This window comes from Camelus dromedarius, chromosome 15, assembly GCF_036321535.1.
Source record: "Camelus dromedarius isolate mCamDro1 chromosome 15, mCamDro1.pat, whole genome shotgun sequence".
Lineage (NCBI taxonomy): Eukaryota > Metazoa > Chordata > Mammalia > Artiodactyla > Camelidae > Camelus > Camelus dromedarius.
In genome coordinates, this window is record NC_087450.1 from 985,837 (window position 1) to 1,009,208 (window position 23,372).

Consider the following 23,372-nt stretch of genomic DNA (forward strand, 5'->3'; position numbering starts at 1 on the left):
GCTTCACATCCCTGTGGTCCAAAAACCTCTTGAAGCCCAGTGTTCTGAAAAGAAACAAAACACACACAGGCATTTCCAATGAGAGGCAGTGCAGGTGGCCAGTGTCTGCTAGAGATGTTCGACCTCTCAGGTGAGGACACAGGCAGACGGACAGACTGCAGAGACAGCTTTGGCCACCATCATACTGGTAGGACTTTAGCCCGGTGACAACCAGCCCTGGTGACAACGTGAGCAGGCAGAGGCCCCAGGAGGTCCCCTGGAGGGAAGAGCAAATGGACGCTTCTCTCCGGCAGAACAAGGTGCAGGATACATCAAGGCGCCAAAGGTGCATCCCTTCCCTAGCAGTGCTGGTCCTTAGAGGAGAACCCACCAAAGTTCTTGCACAATTTTCAAAGATAATTTTTCTTCAGTAACATTAATTCAAAATAATCAATATGTCATCAAAGGATTTTCAGAAGTGACCTGCCGTGGGCCAGAAAAATACATACATAAATACACACATATGAACATAAATATATATACACATACATACAGGAAAAGAGACAGACTGAAACACAGAAATGCAGGGGGAGACAGAGAAACAGAGAGAGAGACAAGACAGAGAGAAGGAACACTGGAGCTGGTAATGAGTGGAACTCACGCACATTTTCATAAGTCAGTCTAAATGTCAGAACCTGATCCCAAAGTCCATCCACCTTCCAGGGGAGGGTGTGGGGTTCACACAATGACATGGGAACAGAAGGCAAAAAATAGGAAACCATTGTGGGGCAGCCCACCACAGAGGCCGAGATGAGACACTGGACCTGTATGTCAACATGACAGAATGACCTAGGTGGCTGTATGACAGAGCGGACGATGTCAGAGTTGTATTTAATTTCAGTCTCACGACTGGGAGCTGGGAAGCATGTAGCAAGGAAAGTGACTTTCTCCAGACCCCAGGGCAGACCCCGGCTGGTGTGGCATTTTCTCTGCACTCTGCCAGCCCTCTGTGGGGTCCTTCCTTTGCTGAGTCTGTGCACGAGCTCCCTGTGATGCCAGCCCGTGGGGGTGACAGATGCAGTAGGTGTTTCTAGGTCTAGAGACAGGATGGCTTCTCTAGGAAGCAGCGGCCAGAATGATCCCCACTGTGCTGATGGGGGTTTGGGGAGACCCTGAGAGGCACGTGGCTTGTCCAGGGAGACAGCACTGCTGAGTCGGGGGAGCCAGGTCTGACCCCAGGTGTCCACAGAGCTGCAGCACTGGCTGCATCCAGGCCTCCCCAGGGCTATGGGGGAGGCTGAGTTGGTATCACTGTGTGTGAAGATGGCAAGAAGTGAGAAATGAGAGATCGGCAGCCCAGAAAGGCCCTTGGGGAGCTTTGTGTCAGGAGGAAGCTTGGATAAGTGGACCCCAGTAAGTGACCTCACTTCCCTGGCAATAGAGCCCAATAGAACTTGGAACCGAAGTCACCAGGCACCCACTCTGTAGAGAAGTCCCTACTCAGCTCACCTGGTTGGAGACAGAGGCATGTTCTGCTGCATCCCATTATCCTGAGGCCGCAGCTCCCGGAAATCTCGCAGCGAGGGGCTGTACCAACGCTACCGGCGCTGGGTCAGGTCTCACTCAAGGCTCCTCTGGCCTTTTGGCGAGAGACACCCAAAGGTAAAACAGGGAGACCCAGAGCAGGCCCGCCCAGGCCGGGCCACCACTCAGATCCCACCCAGGTAGAACCATGGCCCTTTCCTGGCTGGTGGAGGTGGAGCAGTCATGTTGGGGATGGGTTTCTGCCTCAAGCAAGAGCAGGTCAGAGGCCTAGGGGGCCGGTCACATCCCCAGCCCAGGTCAAAGCTGGCTGGCTGGGATGTGGAGAGCCGGAGAACGGTCCTGCTACCCGAGGTGGAGCCCATGCTCTCTGGGTATGTCTTTTCCCTCCTGGGTGTCTGAGCCGAACAAGGTCCCAGTCTGACCTGGCAGCAGAGGGTCGAGTGGACAGAATCAGGAGTGTTCCTGGCCGGGCAGGGCTCTGAGACTTCCAGGCCGAGTCAGCCGCTGGTCACTGTCATTGCAGAGCCAGATACCACATACTGAACAGAAGCTGATGAATAAGAACACCCACGCCCCCTCCCCAAGTGAAGGGCTGGTGTGCCACTCTTCTGAGGGCCAGCGCAGGCTCCAGGTGGGTCTGGATATGGAGGGGTCCCCACCACCATGGCCCAGAAATCAGTGGGGCAGGCCTCCGACCCAGACATCACCCAGGGCTCTCCCCAGGGACCTGCCCGGGGCTGACGGGTAGCTCAGCACACCCGGCTCTGACCTGGAGCACCGTGCCCATCTAGCTGCAAGTCAGGTGGAGGACCAGGGGCCCCCGAAGCAGAGCCCGAAGGTCAGAAAGGCAGGGCTGGTGCATGTGTGTAGGTGAGGGAGGGGCAAGGGCTGGGCCACACAGGGAGGTGTCCCCAGAGGCTACTGTTGGGACCAGAGCAAAGAATGGCCTCAGACCACCTGTCTGGAAAAATTCAGTCACAGAACACATCCTGTGGGCACTTTCTGGGTGGGAGCTGTCTGGAAAGCTCTGGGAATGTTTCTGTCCTTGAAGAGGCACATGGAAAGGGAGGCAGGTGGGTCAATTTTTCCTCTCTCACAGCATGAGCACTTCCACAAGACTTAAAACTCTCTCCACATCCAATAGTTACACAGGAGGCAGGGGCAGAGGAAGATGTCAGAGACCAGAAAAGGATGATCTGGATCCAGCAGGAGACCCCGAGCTCCCTCCTGCATCTCCTGCAGCTCCTCCAGAACCTGCATCTGCAGCTGGACTGCTGGGCAATGGAGAACCAGTTCAGGCATCACCACCCCCTGGGCCAGAGCCCCCTCTGCACCCACCCACACCTTCTTCTCCAAAATGTTCTCCAAAATCCCACCGTCAGTCCCCTCCCCCTCCCAAACTTGACTTCCCTTCCGCTGGAGATGTTTTTGTTTGGTTTTCTTTAGTTTCCTTTGTTTGTTTCTCATCATTTATGGCATCCTTTATTTTTCTTTTTAGAGTTTCATGTAATAAAATATAGACATTTCCTCTTTTAAATTGTGCAATTCAGGAGCATTAGGGGCATTCACAATGTTGTGCGACCATCACTACCATCTAGTTTCACACTATTTCTTTCCTCAAAGTGAAACCATGGATCCAGCGCTTGCACTCCCCTCCCTCCTCACCCAGCCCCTGACAACCCCAAGTCCTCTTTCTCTCTGCGTGTCTTTACCTCTCCTGGGTGTTCCCTGTCAATGAAACTTTAAAAAAGGTGTTTTTTTTTTGTCCCTGCCCACATGTTTTAAGCTGGGGCTGGTGATTTTTTTTTTGTTTTCACTTGAAACAGCATTTTTATTATTTTAAGGGGATATCCAGTTGGTTAAAGATGTGATGTACAAAATGAAGCCCTTTTAGTAACTCTGTGCATAATATCAGGGTAGACACTGCTGTTCCCCCTGAGACACCACAGCTAGAAGACATAAGGGAGATGCTTAGCTCTTCCTGTAGCAAAAACAAAACCAAGCAAATGAAAAAAATTTGCAAAAGCCCAGAAAAACAGCTGGAAAGACAAACCACAACCTGGAAAAAGCATTCTTCATAACCCAAGGTTGGCGAAGGGGTTCCCACCCCTGTAGTCCAAAAACCTTTCAAAACCCAGTGTTCTAAACAGAAATAGAACAGAAATGGGCAGTTCCAATGCAGGTGGCCAGTGTGTGTTAGAGAGGCTTGACCTCTCAGGTGAGAACTCAGGCAGACGGAAACACTGCAGAGACAGCACCGGCCACCATCACACTGGCGGGTCTTTAGTCAGGTGACAACCAGCCCTGGCGACAATGTAAGCAGGCAGAGGCTCCAGCAGATCCCCTGGAGGGAAGAGTGAACGGACGCTCCTCTTCAGGAGAACAGGGTGCAGGAAGCATCAGAGGGCCACAGATGCATCTCTTCCCCAGAACTTCTGATCCTTACAGTTCATCCCACTAAAATCCTTACACACCTATTCAAAGATGCCTTTTCAAGGGTGTTCATCACAGCACTGGTTGAAACAGTCGGAATTAAGGCAACACTAATGTTGATGGAGAGGCGATGGGGTTCATTCGTTCTGGTTGATGTGAATGAATGAATGCTGTGCAGTTGGAAAAGTGGGTGCCTGGTCTCAATCCAATGTCAAGGGAGGCCTCAGGGTGGAAGTATGCAGACTCACTGTCTGCATCCAGGTCCCATCTGCACTACCACATATGTGTGAAATCAATATAGATGTAAATTGATCTGATTGTGAGTGTGTGAGAGGCAGAGATGGAAAGAGACACACTGAGAGACACAGAGACTGAGACATAAGAAACAAATCATTCATGACAGTCACCTCTGTGGGTGGGAATTACAAATCTCTTCTCTTTTAGGCAATATTTCAATTTTTTGTAATGTGTCTGTATTACTATACTAATTCTAAAAAGATTAAAATCCTATGTTAATGTGACCCATTCATTACTCATCTATGGAGTAATTAAAGTACACTAATCCTGTTTTTAAAAGAATTTAAAGCCTTCTCAGGACTCAGTTCCATGTCAGCTCCTTGGCAGCAGAGGTTCTCCAGGAGGTCGTGTCTTTTCTGAATCAGCGTCCAATAGAGGTGAGGAAGAAGTATCAAACTTGGGCACTGAAGACTACAATAGATGAGAGATTCTGTTGAGAGAAATTAAGACCTACATTCACAGAAAATAATCCCATATTCATGGAGCAGAAGGCTTCATTCTACTAAGATGACAATAGTCCACAAATAGATCTAAGGATTCAAAGAATGCCTACCCAAATCCCAGGTTCTGTTTTGTAGGAACTGACAATCAATCTAAAATTCACGTGGAAAATCCAGGGGCTCAGAATACATGAGTGAATCTTGAAAAAGAACAAAGTTCGAGGAATGGAAAGTCAGATGGAACCCATGGTTAATACAAAAGCACTTTAAGCTGAAGACACCTGAGATTCAACAGATGTAGAAGAAAACCTGTCATGGAAGCCAATTCTCTCCTCTCCCTTTGCCCTATTAAGTTAGGTTGATAAAAAGTCTTTAACTTTCACCATTTAACATGGTAGTTACTTTTCTGGTTGGCTCCTGCATGTGTATAAATAAACCTTTTCTCTCGTTCGTCTCCTCTTTACTTCTGTGGGTCCTTTGGGAGGGATTCTGAATGATGGGGACCTGCTCTTTTCTCACCTTCTTTAGTGACATCTTTTGTCCATGGTGAAGTGCTTAAAAAAAGAAAAGACTCATTGGTTTTGGGTCAGATTTGGAACATGTATACCTTTGGAGATCCCCTGGAGGAACAAGGGGGTTCAATACTGCTGGGAGAATTTATTGGTTGTCTTGCCCAAATGCCTAACAAGACGCTATTTGCAAGTTTTTTTTTTTTTTAAAGATTCTTACCCTAAAACAAAAACCCTATCTAAACCTCTTGGATGATCAAATAGAAGAAATGAGAATCATGTCTGGCCTAAGAAAACTTCCTTAACAAAACAGAAGGACAGAATCAGATTCAGAGCAAAAATTAAAATCCATTTATACCATCAACCCTTCCACTCTTTGGACACTTTCCTCATGTAATCTGCCAGATGGCGTCCTGGAGAAGGCCCTTTGCCCGGAACTCGTGCTCATTTTCAGAGCTCGGCCAAGCGGGAAGTTGGTCCCCAGGGCCTGAGAGGGTCTATTTGTGAAATCTTCTCTGCTGAGACCCACCGGACTGAAGGGAACTGTGTGCTCTGAGGGAGAGAGAGCACACTGAGCCTCTGTGGAGGCATCTCTGAGATCATCCCAAAGGCACACAGCTCTAACTCTGGACACGGGGATTTTTGATTGGCATCTTATTTTGAAATCTCCTCCTGGATAGAAAGAAGCAGATTGAAGATGTTGCAATTGGATGGGCACGTCGGCCTCTCAAAATTGTCGATGAGGAAGACACGCAATTCTCTGCAGAAATAGGAACACCCATCCCTGCTCTGCTGACTTCATCTACAGAGAAACAGAGACGCGGCTCTAGGGGGAATTCAACACCCACCAACTCTTCTTACCAACGTTAACGTCCCCACTTTATTCTCCTGTCAGGTCTCTGCACAAAAACTGTGACTCAGCCCCAAATATCACATACCCATCACCCTGAACCACTCTGTGTCTGTGTGCAACTTGAGCATTAATGCCTGTGACTGGTACTGTCAAATCGTGTCCCCCTTTCAGCCTGTCTCCCGCCATCATCCCAGTCCAACCTCGGTGTCTCTCTCCAGGTCAACAGCACTCTTCCCATTGGCTTCCCATCAGCTTACCTTGCCCTGCTTCCATTGTTTATTCCCTATATGTTACCCACAACGGTCTTATTAAAGTATGAATCAGATCAAGTTGTTCCGCTTTGCAAAATACTCTCGTGATCTTCCATTGTATTCAGAAGGATATCCAGAGTCCCTACCAAGGCCCTGTGTGATCTGGTCCCTCACCCGTCTCTGAAGCCTCAGTTCTCACCGTTCTGCTCCAGCCAATCTTCACCGCCCAGATGATCCCCACTAGGACAGCTGTGTTTGTAACTCCAAGTCTTGTACTTACACTTCTCCTGGCCTGGGAGGATTTTCTTGTCTGTTACCTACGTGGCTTATTCTTTTGCTTCATTCAGGACATTGTTCAAATTATTTTACCCTCAGAGAGGACTTATCTGACCACATTATTTAAAATAGCATGCACATATTTCCTATTCAATCTTTTTCTCTCCTAATATGCTTTATCTTTCTTTGTGGCAATTATTATTACCTGGCAGTACATCATATATTTATTTGCTTACTTGTTTATTGTCTATTTTTCTTACTATACCTATATTCATGGAAGCACAAATAACTGTTTTAACCAGTAACTTTCAAACTGCCTTTAAATGAATTCTTTCATAAAAAGAATTTCAGTGGCTTCCATGGGTTGCTTAGGGGAAAAAAGAGAAAGGATTCAGGTTGAACTAGGTTATTAAGGACCTGGGAGTTGGTTATTTATTTAATACATAGTAGTTTGTATCTGTTAATCCCAAACTCCTAAACTAGCAAAAGACCGAGCTGATTACTATTATTAAAAGACTTCTTTTTTTTTTCTTTTTGGGTTGTTTGAGATCTCTTTTCTTCTTTGTTCTTTTTCTTTTTTTTAAAGATTTTTTCTTATTTTTTTTTTACATTGAGGTACTGCGAATTGAACTCAGCACGTACTCTACCCCTTGAACTATGCCATCCCCTCCAAAGACAATTATTTTTATACTTTGACAATACCATATTGAATTAAGATTTTTTGTTCCATTTTCCCTTCATAGAATTTATAACTGAGGGAGAGAGTCAGAGGAAGCCCTGGGCCATCCCTTCCTTCTCAGCGGGTTACTACACAGCAGAGGAGCTTGGCTGTCACCAGGCCCAGATCACCTTTCTGCTCTGAGGGTCGACTCAGGCCACTTCTCTAAACAGAGGCGTGTTAGAAGCAGCAGAAAGCCAACTAGCGAGCAGCAATGACAAAACTGACCCACCTGCAGTTGGACATCATCTGCTCTGAAATGAACATCTTAAAACTCTTTTTCCTATTAGTGGATGGTTTTCAAAAATATTCCCAAGGAGATGAATCTCACTGTATTTTTCTGGATTTTTTGGGCCTTCTATGACTTTAACTGCAGGCTTGATTGTCTGCAGAACGTCTTCAGGGAAGCCAGGCAGAACACGTGAACAGATCCTGCAGGCCACGGCTGAGGCCTCCGGTCAAAGCATCCTTGTTGTGCAGAGCCTACGTTCATGGGACCATTTTCATTACTGCTGTAATTAGTTCTCATCCAACTGTCCCACTGAAAATGTTTCTAGATGGAAGGTGGTCTGACACAGGTGAGCAGTGGGGATGTGGGGTGCAGATGGCACAGACTGGAAGGAGAGAAGGGAAATTTTTCCTCAGGCTTCAGTTTGGAAGACTTATGATATTTATACGAACATTAAACTGGGTCAGGCTGAAGCGCCGTTTGCTCTAAGATGGGGTGATGTACGCGTATCCCTACAACTTCTAAAAAATATGTTGAAGCTTGACATGACAGCCTTGGGGACACACAGCTTAGAGTGAAACCTTCGTTCCAAGATGCCTATGATCTCAGGCTCACAAAGAGGAAAGGAATACACATATTTTGCCTGTGTAGTTCTTTGTGAAATTATTTTGACCCTTGCCGGATGGTGTAAGATCAGAAATCATGTAGTCTTTCTTGCATCGCAAAGACAACAATCCTTGATGAGTCAGCAGACTGTTTCCGATGGCCCAGGGTCTGCGCCAGACATTAGCTGTCTAGACAAATACCACACATCCCCCTATCCCTCAAGGAGATCACAGTGTGTTGTGGAAGAGACAAATTTACATAGGTTTTCAAAACAATGTGGTAAGAGTCACTTGGCATCATGTATACTGTATGTTCAGAGGGGCTCTTGCACTGCCTGGGGCAGGGTTCTAGAAGGTAGGGAAGGTGTCAGAGAGGAAATGCTTTCTGCACTGACATCTGAAAGATTCCAGCAAATCTCTAGACCAGAAGAGTGCGTGGTGGGGACGGGATTCTCGGCAGCTTGCGTGTCTAGTGCAGACGCCTGGTCGTGTCTAAGAGCACTTTGCACTTAGGGAAGGAAGGTCAGTGAGGCTAGAGGCTGTGAGGAACTAATGGAAGCTGAGGCTGAAAAAAAGCAGCAACTAGCTGATGAGAAGGTGTAACTTTAAATCAGGGAGCGTGGACTTCCTCACATACGCAACGGGGAATTCTTTGGGGTTTTAAGGAGGAAAGTGACACAGATTAGCCATTAAAAGTGAGCAAAGTGGATTGTTCACTCTAAAGAACAGCACTGGGGAGACTAGCAAGGGGTGTGAGTTAATGCAGTGGGGAGCGAGGGGCAGAGACTTAGCTGGGGGACATTAAGGAATAGAATTTTAATACTGATGGGGGTGAGGGAGTGGAAAAGTAAAGGAAAACTCCCAGATGTATGGCACGGAAAACAGATGGGATAGTGATGCCATTGTTTGAAGAAGTAAACCTAGTTCTGAGCAAGTGTAAATTCAAACATACAGAGCTTGAGATTTTTATGGGCTAATCAAGTGGGAATGTCTACTTGTCAATTACAAGTATATTTCTGGGACTGAAATTAGATGTCCATGCTGGAAAACACATGACAGTTAATCAGTGGACAGAGAGCAGTTGAAGCCATGGGAATAAATGCCACCCACAGTTTATCAAAGAGAAGGGAAGGAGGGCACTTCTGGTTCAGAAAATATGGCAGACCAGAAACTTGAAGACCCACTCACTGAAGACACATAAAAACGTAGGACACAATGCCGCCAATCTTTTCTTTTTCTTTTTTTTTTTTTACAGACACAATTATTGTGGTATGATTCCTTTACAGTAAATTACACATATTTCACATGTACTATTTGATGAATTTGATAGATGTCTACACCTAGAAAACCATCACCACAATCAAGATATCTATCATTCCCATCACTCCCCAAGAGGGACACTTTTTGAATTCCCGTATTTATCCCTTCCCATCCCCTTCTCTCCCTGGTAACCGTAAGTTTGTTTCTCTATGTCTGTGGGTCTGTTTCTCTTTTGTAGTTAAGTTCATTTATGTCTTTTTTAGATTCCACATATAAGTGATATTATATGGCATTTTTCACTTTTTCTGGCTTACTTCACTTAGAATGACTATCTTTACGTCCATCCATGTTGCTGCAAATGGCATTATTTTGTTCTTTTTAATAGCTGAGTAGTATTCCTTTGTATAAATATACTACTACTTCTTTATCCAGTCAGCTGTCGATGGACACTTAAGTTGTTGCCATGTCGTGGCTATTATAGATAGTGCTGCTCTGAGCATTGAGGTGCATGTGACTTTTTGAATTAGAGTTTTCTCTTGACATATGCCTGGGAGTGGGAAGGCTGGATCATGAGTTAAGTCAATTTTCAGTTTTTAAAGCAACCTCCACACTGTCTTCTCTAGTGACAATGCAGCCCGTTTTATTAAAGCAGAGCCATGTTCAGAAAGTAACGTGTATTTCTAGGGGCCAGACATGAAGTGCAGTGAGTGTGGCCTGTTGAAGAATCAGAGGGCAGTCTGGCAGGGCTGGAGGAGAGTGACAGGGAGAGTGTGGTACAGGCAGCATTCAGACCACGTGGGGACCTGATAGGCTGGGATAAGGAGCCTGGACTTCCAGTCATCCCTTGGTAACCATGGGGCACTGGTTCCAGGACTCCCCCCAGGCGTCAACATCCATGGATGCTGACACCTCTTGTATAAAATGGCATAGGACTTGCATGGAACTTATGTGCACCCTCCCATGTACATTTTCTATATATATATACAAACTTTTGTTTTATGGAGTTATAGTCATTTTACAATGTTGCATCAAATTCCAGCATAGAGCACAGTTTTTCAGTTATACATGATTATTCACGTACATTCGTTGTCATATTCTCTTTTGCTGTGTCCTCCTGTGTACTTTAAATCATCTCTAGATTATTCATGGTATCTAATACAACATGAATGCTATGTAAGTAGTTGTCAGTGTATGGCAAATTCAAGTGTTGCTTTTTGAAACTTTCTGTTTTTTCCTGAACATTTTCAATCCACAGTTAGTTGAATCTGCTGGATAGGGAGCCCCTAGATATGGAGAACCCCCAAGCTCTTCCTTTCCACCTAAATTTCCACTGCAAGCACTGAAGGGTTCCAAATATAGAAGAACGCCATCTACCTGCTATAAACGCTGAAGAACTCCTTCAGCGTATGTAAAGCAGGAGAGAAGGTTTAGGGCCAACTAGTGGGAAAGGAGGGCCTGCCTGGAGAGGAAGGAGGAAGGACCACAGTGGAAGCCAGCTTGTACCCTGACTGGAGATAATTGATAGCAGTGAGGGACGCCGAGGAACTGGGGACACGTCACTTGGGGGGCGATCCTGGCCGCCAGGTGCAGGGTTCACATAGCTGGGGCCCAGTTTGCAAGATCAAAATAACAAGGGGGGAGAGGGCCTGCCTCAGCCCCGGGATCCTGACAATGGCCACAGCGCCGGGACCCCAGCTAATGCGGCTCACCTAGTAAGCCAGAAAAAGGAAACTCTGAGCAAAGATATTGCAGATTCCACCACAGCCACACGGATAACTAGATCTCTAAGCTGACAAAATGTAACCACCAGAAACAGGAATCTTTCCTTTTCTCTTCTTTTGACCTTTGGACAGGGAGCCACACATCTCTGACGGGAACCATCTTTAATCCGATAGAGAGCTCACTTATTCAGGAATAAGCATAGATAAAAAGAGTGGGGTGATGGTTTAAAGTGGAAGTCAAAGCAGAAGCCCAACTGAGAAATGGTAAAAACATGCATGTCATTGAATCCGAGTTATGGCGAAAAGAAGGAGGAAGGTTAAGGAAATCTTTGTTCACCAGACAAGACTAGCCAGTCATAAAAAGACAGCACTTTAAATCAATAAAACATTTTTTTGTTGATGAAAAACAATGCCATATTTTAAAACATGGCTTGGGCCATCAATAATACGCTGAGAGTTGTTGAGGAGGAGAACATAAAGCTGCATATAGACATGTAAGGTTTCCAAGTCCACTGCTCAAAAAAGCTTAGCTAATCATGTGTCCAGTTGATTTGAAAATCCCTATAAGTAAATAACTCAAAAGTGGGAAAGACATGGGATTAAATACTGGTAGTGAGCAATGAAATCCAAGAAGTTTACATCTATAATTTCATTGTTAATGTAACAAACTGAAAGCAACTGTCTAAGAAATAGTAACTGGAGGACAAACACACACACACACACACACACACACACACACACACACACACACAATCTGGAACAGCAGAGAGGTAAAATATGCTAAATTTATCATTATTGAGGAACAGGATCTAATAGATTATTTCATTTTTGAGACTGTTATAGAAATACTGGTCCAATTACATATAAAGTTATGAAATTAGAGATGATTTATAAAAATTTAGAGAGAATTTTCATTAAAAGGCAATTTAGGTTCCAAATCATTGAAGAGAAAATTAACAATAAAAAAGTAATCAATCCAGCTAATATGAAGTAACAGAGACAATATTTACCATCGTAAAATAAACCACAAATTGGATACAATATATGAAGCAATGATTTTTAAACCACGTGAAAATGATCCTCCACTAGGACCCTGTCGTGACACTTCCATAATAAGGCTGCTAGGCCTCCTACTGCCTTCACCAAGAATGTCCACCAGGAGGCGACATTTCCTTCCTCTGCTCCTACTGCAGAGCCAGTCCTGCGCAGTCCTTTTCCAGGTTTTGGCAGGCAGCTCCCAGAAATGTTCTTGTGGGCCTTGGTCCCTTTTAGCCACCAGCAAAGGGATAAAGGATAAGTAGTAAGCCTCCTTACTCATCCAAGACCTAGGAAACTATCTGATTTCTGAGCAGCCCTTCACTCATGTCTGCTGTCTGGTACTCCCCGCCCGGCTTCCCGAGTCCCCGGCTTGGGCATTCTGCACGCTGGCCACAGCCCATCAGAATCTGTTCCCCCGCCAAGAGGCCACGCGTGATCGTGAGCAGGGCTCCAGGCCTCTGGAGCAGCGTGGCTTGGACTGCGTCCTGGCCCTGGGCTCGTGAGCTCCATGCCCTTGGTTGAGTCAGTTAACATCTCTAAGCTACAGTTTCCTCATCAGTAAAATGAAGACATAATCAATATGGAAAAAAAATCAGAATCTGGTGGGGAATAAATTTCTGGTGATTGAAGATTATTTTAATTTTGAATTATACAGCGAAGGACATCACAAAATTTTTACTACTTCAGAATTCTAAAGGACAGCTTCTACTGTTAAAACTAATGCATGCACGTACACACAAACACATGTGCAGACACACTGGCTCAGCTTCACATACATCCCCACGCGCACACACACATGGACTCATGTACCACACACACACATACCATACAAACAACCACACACGTCCTCAGGCTCAAACACACACATAACATACACACAACCACATACATCCCCAGGCGCGAGCGCGCACACACACACACAGTCACAGTTATGTACCACACACATCCCCAGGTGCGTGCGTGCACACACACACATCATACACACCTTTGGCATTATTCTAAATCAATTTACAATTGAGGGTCTCAGTGTCCATTGTTTTATCCGCTCCGAAGATCCTGACTTCGGAACGTGAAGCAGGAGCCCCTCCTCTCTGGAGATGGTCTTTGCCACTTACAGTCTCAGCAGAGCCAACATAACTGCTCTGGACCTTTGGAAGTGCAGGGCCAGAGCATACCTGGGAGCTCACATCCTATATATCTAAACATTTTAAGTGCAGTAGGTTCTAAAGTCCTGCCTTTACAAATATACATTCATTAAAAGGGGGAAGGCCAGGTTCAAATTTAGAATTCCCAGAGTCAGGAGAGTCCTGCAAAGAAAGCGAGTGTGTGGGGAGAGCTGATTCCCAGTCTCTGATCACTAGCCTGACCCTTTTCTTCCAAATGCTGGGTCCATCCCTTGTCACAAGGGGCCTTGGTTGTGCAAAGGGGGACACTCAGAATTCACGTCTGTGCTCGGCCAATACCCTCCATGCAAACAGCTGCCCTTTGGCCTCTCTATGAGTCCTGGGAATCTGAAATCTGGGGAGAGCCGGTGCATGACATAGAAATGGTCAGGGGCTGCAGAGGCAAGGCATTCGGGGTCCTGGGTTTCCAGACCACGGGATGGAACCAATGACCGTGTCCCCTTGGCCCTGCTGACTCCACACCATGGAGGGCGTGGCCAGAGGAAGTGTCAGGGCCAGGGGGACCCTCTGTAGTGCAGGACCCAGGGCAGCGAGCCCCCTTGCCAGGGACTAAGGGCAGAATCCCTAAGGAAGGGCCTGAGGAGACTGTAAGGTATCTTCATTCCCATTAATTAAAAAAACAAAAGCTCACCAAAGGTGTGAGTGGGAAGGGTTTTGTTATAACAAGGGAGGGCACTTGCCAAATTCTGGCCATAGAGGGCTGGTGGGTTTGCCAGGTTGATGAGGAACTGAGAGGCCGTTAGCCTCCCCTGGGTCTAAACACCGCCTGAATTCTCCAGGTGACACTGAATTGCAGTGAGACATGGAACCCTCTCAAGTTGTTAAAATATTCATGGTGAGCCATGCAACTATCTCCTCATTCTTGGCTACAAAAACAGGATAAACACAGGCGGGAAACTCATCAGCCTGTTGGTTGGTTCACTGTCCATCTGGTGCCCCTTCTTGTAGGACCCTTTATCACATCACCCAGGGCTGACCCGGCTCAGGATTACAGCTGATTTTCCGCAGGTGGCATCACTTGCTGGTGACACGAAGGAGGCATGTGAGCCACCTCCCAAACACTGAGGCTCCTCCTGGGAGGAGCCTGCAGGCCCCCAGTCCAGCCTCTGCACAATGATGCTCCTTAGTGCCACTCCCTGCTTGCTGTCCTGGCCTCTAGCTCTGGACAGAACCTCACTGGATTGTCGATAAATGTCACCCATGCACCATGTCTAAGCTTGGGGTCCAGATGTGACCATGGTTCTTATTTTCTTCCCATCGATGGATTGATCTTCGTGTAATCGTGTTGGCAGGAAGGCCAGTACCGCCCTCTTGAGGCCTCCCCAAGCTGCCTCTGCCTATAACTGTCCTAGCACCCCAGGGGATCGGTTCTGAATCCTGGCAATCAGACACGAGGATGAGAGCTGGAGAGACAGGAATCCACTCCTGCTGTGGCTTCAGCTGAGGCTCGATGTGGCCATAAAAATGGATCCCACAGGCCCTGACGTCAATTGACTCGCTGCAGGGATGCTCCCTCACTGCCCCATTCACCTCACAGACCGAGGGCTTTTTGCTTGTTCCCGAAGTCCCCAGCCCCGTGGGGGCACCGGGTCCAGTGGAGCATCCAGCCTGGTTCCCCGTCAGCCCTTAGGGCTTTGGTGGGGCCTGGAACATCAACTACCCTCCCCTTAGGGGCCCGTTTGTCCTTTCCAGCCAACAGACCTAGGTCATAAGCACTTTAACTCACCTGAGGGTGTTTTCCTCACTTCAGGGGCAGTGAGGACGGGGCTTCTTCACACTCCAAGTGCCCCAGGTCTGGATGCAGACAGCCTGGCTCGCCCCACAGTCCTGCAGTTCCCGGCCACACCTGCTGCTGGTCACTGAGTCTGTGCTGTGTTCTCTTCCAGGACAAGGGGTGCACTCTGCCCCCACCCCACCCCCACCAGCGGTGACAGTGGTGGCGGACAGGCAGGTGAGCTGGGGCCCGAGACCATGCCCGGAAATCAGTGCCCCAGAGGCCGCTGGTGACTAGAGGGACCACGGGGCAGAAGGCAGCATGGGATGGGAGAAGGAGGAGGAAGCTTCAGGATAAGGAGATGAAAGGGGGAACGGATAGCACTGTGAGGACCTGGACCATGAAAGGGAAGATAAAAGACAGTGACAGCTGGACCGGTGTTGGTGTTAAAAGCTGCGGGCGTTTTTATTTAATTTTATTAATTACCATTATATATAGTGACAGATTTCTTATTTTAATAAAGATTATGTGCCATGTCATATATCAGGATATAGTATGTTATTATTTATTAAATAATACATAATAGTAGATATACTAGCATATTATGTTCTGTTTATTTATTAGCAGATAGTATATAATATATATGTAGGTGTTTATATACATAATATATAATTCATGCATCTATATAATATATAACACATAACACATAATGTAAGATTATGATTAATATATTTTATAACATGATTACATAACAATAATGATGTAATATTACCCATTGTATGTCTTGGTTCATGACACATTCTCACCTTAGGTGCCTGTCAGAGGTATTTATGTATTAAAATTAATATTATAAGAAACAGTTGTGAACGTATCACCCAGCATCAGAACAGGACTATTGACAGTGACATACTGTGTCCTCTTTCCCTATCCTGCTCTTGGCCTCTTCTCACAGGAAGTAACCAGCATCCTGAATCCTGGCTTACCCTTGCCTTGTGTTACTTTCACACACACAACATTTAAGATCAGTTAAAACAAATGAGCTGCAGGTACATGCAGCGAAGTGGATGAATCATACACTCAATGTTAAATGAATAAAGTAAGCCCTAGAAGGTAGCCTATAGAGTGCTATGCTTTTAACTGTGTATATATATGTCAACTAAACTCACCAAATTATGAACAATTACAGCTAGAGTCCAGGTGGTTGAGGGACAGAGAAAAGGTGAGGTGAGCAGATTTGCTGCAGGTGAGCGAGTTCCTTTCCAGTGACATGCCATTCTCTCTGAAGCAGGAGGCAAGGCCATCTGCTGGGAGTCAGGGAAGAGACAGAGGGAAGGTTAGAGGTGTGCAGAGAGCAGAGAATGTTGACACCACTGAGTGATAAGTGGGGAAATGTGCTCACTAGAGAAATCCTGGAGGATTGCCTGGCAGTGGCAACATGGTGGGCATTGATTTGTAGTCTTAGAAATCTGTGCTGGGAGAGCCTTCTGCTTGCAGGCTCAGAAAAAATAGAGCTGGGTGAACGGAGATGGAAGTCGTCCTGGTGAGGAACTGAAAAGATCAAGGGTCAAGGGAGTTTTGTTTGTCATAAAGAGAGTGCTGACTGTGGATGCAGAGCTAGAAGGTGGGGAAGTGGAAGTAAGAGGAACGTGGACAGGCAGGAAAGCAGAGTCAGCACATGATGCCCCAGTGAGGGTGAAGGAGGGCCAGGGAGGCCAGTGGTGAAGTAGCTGGATGGCTAGAGGTGGGCACTTAAAGGAGAGAGCATGGACCTAGGGTGGAGTCACGCCCGGGTATGAGCCCATGGGTAGGGTGAATGGGGGGTGGCTGGCTCAGGCTGATGGAGAAGAAGACCCTAAAATTACCCTACTGGGTGGTGGAGGGAGAATCAGCTTTGACGTCTTGATGGTAGGAGGCGAGGCAATACAGAGCTGGTGGTCCAGGTGCTCCAGACTGAGGCAGATGAGCACGGAGGCCAGGGTGGCAGGCACTGCTAGGAAAGGATCTGGGTTTTCCAGGTGCTCCCAAGAGAGGAGGAGCAATGATCTGAAGGTGGAAAGTGAGCACAAGGAGTTCAACCCAGGCTCCTGATCAAACGGGGGTTGTGAGGGGGCAAAGCTTCAACTCCAGAGATGGTTGCCCAGGAAGCAGGGACCACGGGTGAAATGACGGGACACTCAGAGAAGAGAGGGAGAAGAGTCTTCTGGGTGTAGGGGGAAGAGTGGCCCCAGGACAAAGGAGCACATAGGCACAGTGATGAGGATGGACTGGCTCCACGGTGACACTGGTGGGATGGCTGGATCTTTGTCCTGAGGGCTTAGGATGGGGGACTACTGGCCTCATGAGGATCCCCCTCTCAGAAGTCTGGACAGAGGCTCCCGCTCCTGAGAGCTGTGTGGTCACCACTGTTCCCGGAGGAGCTCTGCCTCCATCATCTCCTATCAGACTTTCCTGCCCAGACCCCAACTGCCAGTGAGGGAGCCTGGGCCTCACAGCTGTTTCCCATGGAGGGACACAGGCTCCTGGGAGAAGCAGGCTGATCTTAGTTTGCTCCGTAACCCAGGGCCTAGCAAAGCGCCAGCCCATGAGTGGGCCATAAAGGGGCTTGAATACTTACTAAATTAACCCAAAGCAGTAGAATATCAGAGCTGGAGGAAATGACAACTGAGCTCACAGAGTTCACTGCCCACACCCCCATTCTACAGATGAGGAAATAGAGACCAAGCGGTGAAGCAAACTTGGCCAAGGACACACTGCTCTTAAATGCTGCCCTGTGTCGGGCATGCCAAGTGATGAGCTGCAGTGAAGGGGCTGAAAGGGTGCTCTGGGGCCAGACAGCTTGGGTTCAAGTCCCAGCTCTGCCATTTATTAGCCGTGTGATTAGTGAATGTCCTTACCTTTAAAGAGGAACTCACAGTGGTGCCAACTCATTGGATTGTCGTGAACACAGCGTTCCTGGAACAGCAGGACAGAGTTCTGTAAGGGTTTGCTATTACTTTGGTTACTATTATTATCACCAAGTGATATGAAGAACAAAGGCAGCAAGAATTTTTATTTTAAAGGATTTTAAAATCCTCTGATGAATGTTTCATTTCATCTATTCAAGCCTGCATTTGACCCTTATTAACAACTACACAATGGATGACTTTTGAGGCAATCTTGCTTCATGTCTTTAATTCTCACTAACGACAGAGGCTATTAAACAGGCAGCAGTTTCTTTTCCAGGAAGAGGGACAAAAAGTTAAAAATAACTCAGTGCCTCTTGGTCCCCAGTGAGTTGGCTGTGACCTGTCAACCCAGCTTTGGGGAAGTGCCCGCTCCTTCAGGGCTCACTGTGCTGCCCCGCTGCCTCCAGGGGGCGCTGTACCCCCACACGAATCCAGTCTCTTGGTTCCTATCTTTGCTTCAGATCCCTCAAGGACTGCCCATGCCCCATGGCCCCATCTGCCCCGCCAGCCTCGCCTGCTGGACTCCAAGACACCATCCTGGGTCTCAACCATCCTCTATTCCTATGCCCGCCCCACTACTCTTCACTTTGTCCTTCAAGTGAGGGCTCCTGTGTCTCGCCACCCAGCAGGGGTCTCCCGTCCTCCACCTCGGGTAACTTCATCGTCCTGCACGGTGCCTCGGGAACCGGTGTGGAGGCAGGAAGAATACAGAACAGGTGCTCAGAGGGGCTGCCTTTCCCACTACAGGGGCCCTGGAGAGCTTTCTCCCAGCTGGTTATTAACAGGTGCTGAAGCTGTGGAATCTCGATCTCACCAATATAAAGGGCATTATCATTAATTACAAAATCAATCATTTCTTCAGGAGCAAAAGGAGAAAAGACTGTGTTCCCCGCCTCCAACTTTTTTCCTCCACCTTCAGAAGTTTCTCATCTATGGGCAAGGGTAGAAAGCAACACATAGAATATTATTTTTCAATTTTTTTCCCAATCTGAAGATTGCTTTCCCAGAACTGATGAAGGCTAAAATGGTTTGGCTTTCCTGAACTGAGGATTCAGAGGCGTGGGGGTGGGAGGGGAGATAACTCAGCAATATTGAACCTAACGGAGACATTAAAAGGTTCTATTCTAAACAGAAAGGAAGTAGGATGCTATAGAAACAGGAAAACCATAGCTGGAAATGCAATAACGAGTTACAAGAGAATAAACATGAAGATGTGAAAAAGAAAAAGGACATCAAAATAAAAAAAGGTGGGAATGGTAGAGGGGACAAGAAAATATAAATTTTTTTCTTTCTTTTTTTTCTAAATTATTCTTAGGATGTGTTGGAGCCTACGTGATTATCAGTCTAAAGGAAATAGATATAGTAATGGGTTGATATAGTTGAAAAATAAGGTAACCAGAAATCAAAAGCGTACAATAGAGTCACAAAAAAAAAAAAACCCAAAAGAAACAAACTCAAAATGGCTTAAAGACTTAAACATTAGACAGGACACTATAAACTTCTTACAAGAAAACATAGGCAAAACATTATTTGACATATATCACAGCAATGTTTTCCTAGGGTAATCTACCCTAGCGACAGAATTGAAAGCCAAAATAAACAAATGAGACCTAATTAAACGTATAAGCTTTTGCACAGCAATAGAAACCATAAGCAAAACAAAAAGACAACCTATGGAATGGGAGGAAATATTCGCAAAAGATGAGACTGACCATGGCTTAATTTCTAGACTATATAAATAGTTCATACAACTTAATAAGAAAAAAATAAACAACCAAATCCAAAAATGGGCAGAAAAAATTAACAAGCAATTCTCCAATGAAGACACACAAATGGCCAGTAGGCATATTAAAAAAATGCTCAATTTTGCTCAATTATGAGAGAAATGCAAAGCAAAACTAGAGTAAGTTATCATCTAACACCAGTCAGAATGGCCAGTATTCAAAAATCCACAAACCATAAATGCCGGAGAGGCTGTGGAGGAAAGGGAACCCTCCTACATTGTTGATGGGAATGTAGTTTGGTGCAGCCACTGTGGAAAACAGTATGGAGATTCCTCAAAAGACAAAAAAAAAAAAAAAAAAGACTTATCACTTGATCCAGCAATCCCACTCCTGGTCATATATCCAGAGGGAACCTTAATTCCAAAAGATACCTGCACCACAATGTTCACAGCAGCACTGTTTGCAATGGCCAAGACATAGAAGCAACATAAACATCCACTGACCGATGACTGGATAAAGATGTGGTATTTAGATATAACAGAATATTTCTCAGTCGTAACAAAGAAGGAAATAATGCCACTTACAGCAACATGGATGGACCTGGAGTTTATCACACTAAGTGAAATAAGTCAGACAAAGACAAGTATCATATGATATCACTTATATGTGGAATTTTAAAAAACGATACAAATGAAATTATTTATCAAACAAAAACAGACTCACAGACTTAGAAAACAAACAGGAGTTTGGGATTAACAGATACAAATTACTATATGTAAAACAGACAAACAACAAGGATTCACTGTAGAACACAGGGAACAATATTCAGTATCTTGAAACCTATAATGGAAAAGAACCTGAAAAAGAATAGTCTATGTATATGTACAACTGAATCACTATGCTGTATATCTGAAACTCACAAAACATTGTAAATCAACCACATTTCAATTAAAAAATAAAAAAGAATGATAAGTTCTAAATACCTTTATTCAAAGAAAATCTTCAACTCTTCCCTCTTACAAAAATTAAAATGGGAATCTTGAGCAGGACCAAATAATACTGGATGTGCAGTTACATGTCTTCTGCATCATGTGGCCCATGCTACACACACATCGTGTTTTCCTACAGGTAAGAATGGCCCTGGCTGCCCAGGGAGTGAGTCCTGCTGGGACAAGGCCTCTGTGGCAGTGGCCTCTTTGTCACGCTCCTTCTCACCAGGAGGCCAGGATTTTCAGAGGGGAGGGGACATAGAGCTCATACACTTCAAATCGATATCCCGAGAAAAACTACGGGAACAGCAAATTCACCTGCAGTGTGGGAAACATGAGCAGGGACCCTAAGCAGACCAACGAGCCCAAAGCAAGATGGCCTGATGTTCAGATTGGAACCAGAACAATGACCACCTGTCTCCAGTTAAATGACCACCACCTCACCTGCAATGAACTACTCATACTCAATGTCAGGGATGTTTGTGTTGAGACTTGGGAGATCAAAGAAGTCGGACCAGAGAATCTGGGCCTGGTTGATGTTGGGGCTCCTCCATTGGTAGAGGTGGCCCCAAGGGGGGAGCACCAGTACCGACTCCTCCATCTTCAGCAGGGTTTTCAGAAGGAAGGCAATGTGGATGCAGACGTTCCTATGGTGGCTAAAGCCCTCTGGAGGGTTGACATCACACAGAAGGTACCTGGCAGGGAGCAAAGGAGAGTGGGTCTTCAGGGCCAGGCCTCTGCACAGGAATCCCAGCTTAGATATAACAGATAGAACAGGAATCCCTGCACAGCACATGGCCTAGACTCCAGACACGTTCAGCAGCTTCTGGTTTGTAAAGTGGAGGCACTGCCCACTCATCTCCATGTGGCCAATTACTTCGAGTCCAGGAGCAGCTGCGGAAGACATCTTGGCATCCGTCTAACACTGCTAAGCACCTGACTAGCACCTGAGCACCTGTTCTCCAGGGGCTTTCAAACTTCTTGGTCTACAGAACCCTATACACTCTTAACAATTACTGAGAATTCCAAAAGGCTGCTATTTATGTGAGCTAAATCTATCAATAGATCGTGTGTTAGAAGTTAAATAAGAACTTAAAAAAGTGTATGAATTCACTTAAAAATATTAACAACCTACTACATGTTACGATTAATACTCCTAAACAAAAAATAAGTCTATTTTTCAAAACAAAAATCATTAGTGGGAAGAATAGCAGTGACTTTAATTTCTGCAAATCTCTTTTGGACTGGTGAGAGCTGAATTCTCCTATCTGCCTCTGCATTCCTGTTTTGTGATGTCACAGGCCAGGTTTTCCCTGGAAAACCCCACAGGAACTCAGAAGAGCAAGAGTGTGCAAAAGACATTTGACATCCCGGCGTTTCTACGAAAATAGTCTTGCACCTCAGGGGCCTCGGACACACTTTGATAACTGCTGCCCTACCCTAGGCGAAACTCTTCTACACAAGAGCCAGGCAAGGGTCCTAGCTTCTGTAATGAGTTACAGCCACCACACCCCTCCCTTCTCTGTGTGTTTCCCACAACCTCCATTACTGCAGATGAGGATGTAATCCTCATCTGGGGCCTCTAGTCCTAGAAGACTGCTAACTTCGAGAGGGAGGGTCCCATCTACCAACCCTACACCCCGCACAGTCTATTTTGAGTCAAGCCCTAGATAACTGCTAATCAGCACTGACCCTTGTGACTTATTCCTGAGTTTTACTGAAGGAATCAACATCTGGATGGAACTCAAATTTCCCTGCAGATAAACAAGCCTGATAAACCACCCCATTCCAACATCTGATTCTGGGGCTCTTCAAAACCTGGGTAAGGCCCCTCTTCATCTAAGAGGGGTCCTCCGCCTGCCCTTCCCGGGGGGTTCGGGAGGCCGTGGCCACCCAGTGTGATCCAGACTCGCGGCCCCAGACCCAGGGCCTGAGGGGGAGGAAAGCCTGAGGCTGTGCCCCAGCCCTGTCCCCCCCCCACACCAACCTGCTCCCCGGCACCACAGCCCCTCCCCGGCCACCACCACAACCCCGATCCCACCGTGGTTCATGTCCAAGCACCCCGCCGACGGCACAGCCATACGTTTACCATCTGTGGGATGCCGCCCCAGACAGGATGTTGGCCGCTGACTGACCAGGCTAGAACTAGTCTCCCGGCCAAGCAAGCCGCCATCCCCATCAGCAAGCACCGCCATGGTCCCTGGCAGCTACACACTTCCAGATCCCTTGCCCCGCCCCAGAAGCGCACGCCGGCCCCCCGCGGAGCGCGGCGCCTGTAGCCATGGCAACGCCTCGGGGCCCTCTCTTAGCTCTTGCTTCGTGCGTCCTCCCGAGGCTAGATGTGCGAGGGCAGAACTTGCGGAGCCAATGGGAGCCAGGGCGCTGCCAGGACGGGGGTCTGTGGGAGGCTTATGGGGCAGCTGAGCGAGACTGTGATGGGTGGGGCCGCGCAGAAGTTCTCACTTGCAGGTGGCGCCGGCCGAAGGCTGGGGCATTGCTGCCAACAGTGGTCGTGTCAACGGGGTGGGGGCACCCTCACCCGTCCGTGTGAGGGGCTCAGCCGGGGCTCCGTGGCCTTCTCTTGCACTGGACGTGGACCCGGGCTGCGGGTGGGCAAGATAGAGGACTGAGCCCAGGTATGCACGGCTGGCCAGTTTAGGGC